The following is a 9,005-nucleotide window of genomic DNA, read 5'->3' on the forward strand; positions in this document are numbered from 1 at the left end:
TGGAAGAAGCTAGACTTTCGCTGACATGTTAAGATACGAGCACTCTGAGGAGGAGTAAAACATTTGTCTCTGCCAGCTGCTCAGGAACATGATCTGAGTCAGACATTAGAACTTGTGGATTTACACATTTGTTTTGGACATCATAAGTTCATTTTAAGAAGAACTTCTCCCTGGACCAGCATACACACATATATTCACTTATGCCTGCATGTACCTCTACACCATTTTTCCTTTGGAGTAGGTCTTGTGTTTGCTATGTGCAGCCTAGAAGTGTTCCTGGAAAGAAATCATAGAATCACAGAATCATGGAATCCTTAGAGTTGGAAAGAATCTTTAAAGGTCATCTAGTCTAGCTCCCCTGCAATGAACAGGGACATGCACAGCTAGATCAGGTTGCCCAGGACTTGATCCAGGCTCACCTTGAGAAAATCTCTACAGTGAGGTACAGACTAACGAACTCTTCCACAAACTTTTTGGAACATGACTGTCCTCATTATGCTTTGTCTCACATTCCATCACATTCAAAGCTCCCTTTGGTAAGTAAAGAAGTTTTTGGGTGCAAGAGACTAGAAACTTTCTTTAGATTGTCTGGGACAAGGATTTCTCCAACACTTGTTTTACACTGAGACATGGATTAACTTCCTTCAGCAACAGTAGTAAGGTGGTAGATAGGGTGGGATACTGCTGGAGAGATCTCATATGTGTCATCAGTGTAACTTAGGGAAGCAGTAGCAGCTTATGTTAGAGGAACACACATACCACTAAGAAATGGCTGCAGCAGTTTCTTTGTCTTTCCTGATCTTGAATGAGTGGCATGGAGATGTGACAGGGGAGAGCTGAATATTAATAAATGTTCTTTTGGCTGGGCACTGAAACAGGCTTCCCAGGAATGTAATCATGGCACTAAGTCCGCTGTAATTAAAGAATCACTTAGATAATGCTTTCAGAAATATGGTTTAATTTTTAGGTAGTCCTATGTGGAACCAGGAGTTGGAGTTGATAATCCTCATGGATCCCTTCCAACCTATGATATTCTATGACTCTATGATAATAATCTGGAGTTTACTCAAAAAGAATACAGGGGACTCAGAGTACCGTGAGTATGACGACAGTTCACCTCCTTGTCCTACTTACTTTGAAGACTTCCTTTCACTTCTACTCAGATTGATTTACTTTCCCTTGGAAAGACAGTTTGCCTTCTTGAATCCTATCTATTCTGATGGTTTCCTCTCCCTTCTATTTTGACCGATCTGCTTTCCAGCAAGGTTCCTACCTGTCAACGCTGGCTGATTAGTTAATGTGTTTAAAATAGATGAGAAATGCTAAGGTTTGTGTCTTACAACCCAGTCAGAATGTAGAGCTTTCCAAACATGCTTGTCATTCACTTGTTAACTAAGACTGCCAGAGTATCTTTAGTGGAGATTATTGCACTTCTTTCAGTCCAGTTAAGCCAAGTTAGAAAGCTGTATTTACCATAAGAAAATCATTCGAGAGAGGGGGGCACAAGAATACTGAACTACCAGTGAGAGTTATTCTCTGCTATTAAAAACTTCAACATTATCAATAGATGGAAGTTGTGTTAGAAGAGTATAAAGAGAAGGGGGAAAAAGTCTTTTTTTTTTTTTTTTTTTTTTAATTCCAATTAATGGTGATTATACCCACAGATTTCTGCAAATTACAGAAAGAATGACTTAAATAAGAATTTGAAGAAAACTCACGGGTCATAAAATCTGTGTCTTTGACTGTCATATAATTTAGCTGGTCTGCTAGTAAAGAGAGATGCCATCTTTTTTATCCTCCAGCAGAATGACCTGAATGCCATCCTGAAATCCAGGTAACTATCAAGAAGGTTATAGCAAAAGGTTCAGAAGCCCAAGTCCTTGTACAGAAAAGGACTGATTTGAAAACAGGATGTACTCACAAAATACTTGATTTGAAAACAGGATGTACTTACAAAATACTTCTATGATAGACACTGAAATAAGAAAGGTTAAAAATCCCATTAAAGATGGCTCTGGTAATACTAAATGTGGAACAGTCCTTATTGAAAAAGAGACTACTCAGTTACTGATTGGGAGCTGTACTGCTGCCCCACCTATATAGTTAATCCAAGAACCTGTGCTGTAGCTGAGAAGGCGGCAAATGGAATATGAGGCTGTTTTCTTTGTTCATTCATTAGTTTCTGCTACATGGTTAAAAAGAAAATGAAAGATCAGAGAGACCCACAGAGCTCATTAGGTATTTATGGAATTTATTGGAAGGCAGACTTAATCTTATGTGAACAAGTCATTGTTATGTTAAATGCTCTCTAATACGCAACAAATCTGGAAGTGCAGTTATGTGCCCAAGACCAAAAGTTTCAAAAAATGTTGTGGGATAAAAATATACAAATATTATTGAAATGTGAATGCATCCATTTCAAAGGAAAACTTGAAAGTCTGAGACATGAAGAGGAGGTTGAACTAATGAATAATATGATTTTAAAAATCCCAAGAGCTAGGTCATAACGCTTTTATGGGTGAGTAACAGTTAAATGCGGCAGGGATAAGTCAAGTAGGCAGTAAGAAAGCTGTAGACATCATTAGATCTGGTTGAGTCAGGTAAAAAGGGACCATCAAAAATTTACAATTTGAGGAAGAAAAGGGGAAGAAAATCCATAGTTTTTTCACATAATTAAAATGTGCTGTTTTTTTTAATGCAAGTTTTAAGTGACAAAAAAGTTCATTACATTCTTGTCTGAGACATTTTGTTCCCATTTCAGTTGATTTTGAGAGTAGCTCTGTGGATATTGTAGAAACTAGAGATTGTGTCTACTTATTTCATGATTCCTCAGTAGTTGTTTTCCCTCAGAAGTATGGAATGCTAAGGATCTGAGCAAGTTGTAGGAAGTTTAACAAACTGACTATGTCCAGTCAACATCCCATTTATGAAACAGACTTGTCAAACTAGGCAGAAGTGAATACTTCTCTATGCTGGCTTTAAGACCACTGACAAATTACACTGAAAAAAAGGAGTTTTCAGAAAATATATTTAAGCTTATATTTGTCAGTGATATGAATCTGTGAGTTTAGCACAACTTAAGGATAAACAACAGAACTATATGTGAGAGATCAATCAGCTGAGTGTAGAGTATCAGCACTTCCTGGTCCTGGAAGTTTGTCCACAAAATGCAGCTTACTATCTTTACTTTTAAAAACAACAAACTGGGACAAAATATGCATTTTCTAGAGCTGATTGGTACACTCATTCCAAAAATAACCACCATTTTTTCGGTGGTGTGCATCTTGTAAATACTGTTATCAGCCATGCTATCAGAATTAGAAGGGCATGCTTGGGAACATCAATCTGGCCTGTAAACTGTCAGTGTATGTGGCATGATGTAGGAAACATAGCCTCATTCCACTGTTCCCTGGGTAAAAGGAGAGCTCCCAGGAATGTTGGCAGATGATAAGCAGAAATGCCAGAACACAAATCCTACAGAGCAAATCTTCTCATTGCTACACTTTGACTAACATGTTGCTGTGAACAGGACCTGGAAATGGTAAGGACACACTTTCTTTATTAGATTTGATAAGTACTGGATCAGGTTAAATTAATTACAGGGACCATCTTCTGTATTCCCTACAGAACATGTCTGTTAAATGTGGAGCTTCACATGTTCTTGTGCCTTCTAAAGATGTCCACTAGGAATCTGTATGTGGTAGAAAATTCATGTGCTGAGGAAGAGGGGTGGGAATAGAAGATTTTGAATTGATTTCTTAACAAAAAAACAATAATGGCCATGATTAATATGAGTTGTGGATTAATTTTCCAGTACTAAAGACAGTTGGGACTAACGCTTTGCCTATGCATGTCAACGAAAGTTGCACTTTCTTGGTCTCAATGTAAATTTCATGAGGATATTATTTATGATGACTAGCTGGTGTCACAGTTCAGACAAGGCAACAGCGGAGATGACCATCCTCTTTCCCAATCCTGCACTTGCATTTGAGAACTAGTACCTGAAGTGCCTTGTTCATTTTCAGTTTAAAACTACTACATAAAAAGGAAAGCAAAATTCCATGTACTCACATAGGGGATTTATAGACACACACAGCCCTTTCTTTCCAGTAATAACTCTGTTTCTCACATAACTGGCTTTTATCTAAAAGCCAATTAGTCCCTTGGAAAGGTTCTGAAGCAGCCACCTGAAACTGTGAAGGTATATAAATATTCAAACTGTGATTAAACATAGGCATTACTGTACCATCAGGATTTACAGTTCAGACAGTATTAAGTGACTCAGATGAAGATGGTGACATTCAGAATACCCTTTCCTTCACACACTCAAGCAGCTGAGTGGCTCCAGTTACAGAACAGGTGAGTGTAGTGAAAAAGCCTGGAAGCCTCTGGGTAAGGTGCAGAAAGCAGAGGAACAACAGGTGGCCAAAAGTCAGGGAAGGACAGGGAGGCAGATGGATGGGAAAATAGAGTTACTAATATGATACTAACATTTGGATTCATATGACTCTAGAGAAGATGTTAGGTGGCATGCTCCTTAGCTGACCATTCATCTATCACAAAATTGGTGAGGTAGGATGTAAGTAAGATGAAGGTAACCCCAATGTGTGACTCTCAGTCACAATACATGGAAAGTAAAACTAAACTGTGATTTGCCTGAACTTTGTGTGAATATTTCCTATTCATTTTAAACTGTAGAGACCCTTTCACTCAATCACTGCTTTACCAAGCACACAGATGTAACCTTTGACATATTCATCCACGCTGTCAAATTGCTAATGCTCTGCTGCTCCCTCGGGGACTTTCCCAGCTGAGCTGCAACCTCCTGAAGCAGGGTGACCTCTAGAGGCTTCTAGGCAAAGCTGGAAAAGAATTAGCGTGTTGGTGCTCTGCACCATGCTCTACCTTGCACATTACCTGTACTTGGATTTTACTTACTAGTACTCCCAACCTGAACTCTTTCTGTATGTCAAATTGTATGTTCCCAGCAGTACAGTCTAGTCCTCCACAGGGATATCCACAGAATTAGAATGTTTTAACTTATTTCATTTTCCATCCTTCATGAGAAATGTGTGATTTTTCACAACTAATGATTATATCCACTGTTCAAAAAGACTTGTGAATGGAACTGGTTAATTTGGTTTGTCAGAATTCACTAAATAGGAGCTTCTTTTTTTAGAACAAGAATGTTTTCAGTTAATCCTAATTCCATTAACAAAACAGTTATTTACATCACTGAGCTCCAGATTGTCATACCCCTGAAAGCCTTTGCAATCCATGTAGCACTACTGGAGTCCATACACCAACTGAATCTGTGTCAAACTTTCTCTCAGAGTTGTTCATATACCGTATCTGTGGGCCAATGTTTATTTTACCTAAGATCAGTGACCTCTACATTATTTATCAGCCAATTGGCAGCCTGACTGTACAGGGTGTTTATAAAAGTTGATTATAATATTGAAAGTATAGCATTGAACTACAAACACATAGGATATGAAACATAGTTTCATTTAGATGAATTAATGAGAGTATTTTCCTGAAATAAATGAGAAACAGTTCCAGATTCACAAGACATAAACAAATATTTAAGACATAATATTTATGGGCTTCTACTGGTCAAATGCAACCTGGTGGCACCTGCAGGCTGCTCAGTTAATTATCCCTGCCTATAGCAGAGGACTGACATAAGTATATATCTTTTCACAAAGCTGTACTGACTGTGTACTGAATTTTTTTCCCTCAGAAACACCAAATCCTCAACTGCTAGTTCTTTGATCCTTAGACATTTTCATTCACCCAAGATACTTACAATGACCTTAACCATTGATTAGCAAGAAAAACAAAGATAGAGTCCTTCCTATGTTCTGCCATGTGCTCACATTGCTTTTTCATTAGTAAAATAAATGAAACACTGCTATTGTTATAATTGTTCATATAATCATAATTGTACCAAATACACATTAAAAAGTAGCCTCAAGTCTATCAGTTCTTACAAAAAAAAAAAAAAAAAAAAATCTTCTTGTCTCTGTTGCCTGCCTTTGTCTTCTGTTCCTTACCCTCTCCAGTCACCCTTACCTGCTATACTCTTCCCAAACCCTGTCTGTTTCCTTATTCTTCTGCCCCTGAAGCTGGCATCACTTTGTATTCCCAAACGTCCTCATCACTTTTTAATATCCTTTCCTTTCACATGTAGCAACAGTTTTCCAGCCCATATCCCAGACACCTCAACCTCTGTTAATTCTCATCTTCTCTCAGATCTCATTTGTGCGTCCTCACTCCTCCTTTGAGAGGTGATCCACACAGACAAGGGCACAAAGCGCAGCTTGCACAAACAGAGCAACTGTTTCTGATTCTTGGCCTTCCAAAGTTATCTCCTCTTGCACATTGTGTGGGCAGGGCCACAGGGCACTGCAGTTAGGCCTCCAGCAGCTGATAAATCTTGCCTCATTTGTACAGTTTCAGCCAGGGATAATGTAGTCATGGGTTGTATTCAATATTGCCACTATTCTCTGACTCCAAGAACCTTACTGCAGAAATTCTTATCAAGTACACACTCTACTCCAGGCAACCTAAAACAGTTGTTGAAAATTTTGAATATACCTGGAGAGTTCAAATAGACATTATCTTATTGCTATGTCTTCTGTATGTGTATACTGTTTTATTTGTGGTTAAGAAATTATTCAAAAGTCCCACCCAGAGATCTGCCCTGAGGCAAGATGATTGTAGGTGGTAAGATGTGTGGGAGAATATGGGCAGATGATCACTTCTGATGGATCTGCAACTCACCCCTGAGCAAGTGCAGAAGGTTTAACAGCTGACAGTCCTAGCAGGACAAGGGGAAATGGTTTTAAGTTGAAAGAGGGAAGATTTCGGTTGGATGTCAGGGGGAAGTTCTTTACTAGGAGAGTGGTGAGGTCCTGGAACAGGCTGCCCGCGGAGGTTGTGGATGCCCCGTCCCTGGAGGTGTTCAAGACAGGATGGAAAACTCACCTTGAATCTACAGGCACATGTATGTGAATTGCAAGGGAAAAAACATCACAAGAGAGTGTTCTTCTTGGAAAATGGCTGCTCTAGTTTCCAGTGGGTTGATCCAGACTGCTCTGGCACAGGGGGTGCTCCTGAAACTGCATTAAGTTGATGACATTATAAAGTGAGGCAAAAGTGAGGGAAAAAATAATTCAAATGCTTCCAAAAGCTGTTTTTGTTTTTGTTTTTTATCATAAAGCAAAGTAAGGTCAAGGGACCTGCACAGGGAATCCAGTACTTAGGAATAAAGCGACAAGATGGACATCATCAGATCCCCATGGATGTGCTCAGTAAATAAACTGTTATGTCCCAACCGACTAGCAAAAAGGAAAAACAAGCTTTCTTAGGTCCTGTGGGTTTTTGGAGAATGCATATTCTGGCTTAGTCTGATTGTAAACTCTTTCCATCAAGTGATCCAGAAGAACAATTTAACACAGGAACCTGAGCAACAACAGCCTTTGAACAAATTAAATGGGAGATAGTTCATGTAGTAGCCCTTGGGTCATTCTGGGCTGTAAAAGATATAAAAAACATGTTCTATACCGCAGATGGACAGAATGGCCAGACCTGTAGCCTCTGTCAGAAATTCTCAAGGAAAATAAATCATGGAAGGTACTGAAGGACCTTCTGTACTGAAGCCAATTTACAGAAGGTCACCCAGCTGACTTTAGGCATTGCTGAATGAGATAAGTGGCAGTGCTCTATGTCTACACTGACTCCTGGATGGTGGCAGATGCTCTATGGAAGCAGAAAAACTGGTAGAGATAAACCCAACTGGCCCACTGCACTGTGGAAAGATCTTGCTGCCCTGGTAGAGAACATGGTTGTGAAGGTACTGACTTGCGTTATCAAACTCCATAATCCTAAAGTAGTTATAAAGCAGGTATGTTTAATGAGTGATGCACGTACACCCTGGTGCAAGGAGGATAGCTCCACCTCACTTGCACACTGTGAGGAGAAAGTGTGAGACAGATATAGGCTGAACTAATACATAATCAATATTTTGCAGGAATTTCATCATAGTATCATAGTATCATAGTATCATAGTCTCGTGCGGGTTGGAAGGGACCTTAGAGATCATCGAGTCCAACCCCCTGGGATTCAAGCCTCCTGTGTAGCAGAGTGGCACTTCTACCACTTGCACCACAGGGGGGATTCGGATACATATTCATTACATACCCCATTAGCATGCAGTCCCTCCCCCCCCCTTGCACATGCGTAGTGAGTCGTGGGGGTGGTCGTGGGATGAAGGCTCATCATCTTCCTTGCAAAGGCTCGTTGTCTTCCTCTCTGTAAACTTTCGACCCTTCAGGAGGGGCACCCCCCAAATTCGTTCCAGCTTGCCCTGCAGACATCTAATCACCACACTGTTTTTGGGCTGTTTCACCCTTATCTTCATGGCCTTCATCCCTCTTGTTATTCCAGTCCCAGTGTCTGCACTCCCCGTTCTTCTAACAACTTTTCCATAAACTATCTTTTCACTCTCCCCCCTGTTCCAGTTTCTGTGACAGTTTCTTTCTCTCCCTTGCTGTGGGGACCTTCTCTCACCCTTCAGTACATTACATAGATGCTCATGTACCCAAGAGTCGTGACACTGAAGAACATCACAACAAAAAGCAGGTGGATCAGGCTGCTAGGATTGAAATGGCTGAGGTAGATTTGGATTGACAACATAAGGGTGAATTATCTAGCTTAGTATGCCCATGATACCTCAGGTCATCAAGGAAGAGATGCATCCTGAAGATGGGCTCAGGATCAAGGGTTAGACTTGAATATGGATGTTACTGCAGAAGTTTCCCTTTAATGTGAAATGTATACTGTAAATGAATAAGTCAAGTGCATACAGCCTCTATTGTATGAAGAGCAACAGCTGTGATTTCTCTGCCTTTGAACTGTCATTCCTAATCTTGTTCCAATCACTAATTCACAACTGTTGAATTGAGACAGATGTGGTAAGCAACTGTGAGCTAGGAGACAGA

The 9,005-nt window shown here is 39.9% G+C and overlaps 1 long non-coding RNA gene across 12 annotated transcripts in view; it reads left to right on the top strand.

Moving 5' to 3' along the window:
- The first annotated feature begins 398 nt into the window (after window positions 1-398).
- LOC107322053 (uncharacterized) overlaps window positions 399-9,005 on the top strand; it is a 109,032-nt gene continuing 100,425 nt past the window's right edge. For 9 of the 12 annotated variants that reach the window (XR_014936705.1, XR_014936714.1, XR_014936706.1 and 6 more), the window contains exon 1: window positions 3,410-3,541. This is a non-coding gene — a long non-coding RNA (uncharacterized LOC107322053). Of the gene's footprint in view, window positions 537-967; window positions 1,097-3,409; window positions 3,542-9,005 lie in introns of those variants that run through there. The other 3 variants (XR_014936704.1, XR_014936728.1, XR_014936725.1) reach the window with 3 other exon arrangements.

This window comes from Coturnix japonica, chromosome 23 (genome assembly GCF_054131305.1).
Source record: "Coturnix japonica strain WE chromosome 23, WE-NBRP24, whole genome shotgun sequence".
Lineage (NCBI taxonomy): Eukaryota > Metazoa > Chordata > Aves > Galliformes > Phasianidae > Coturnix > Coturnix japonica.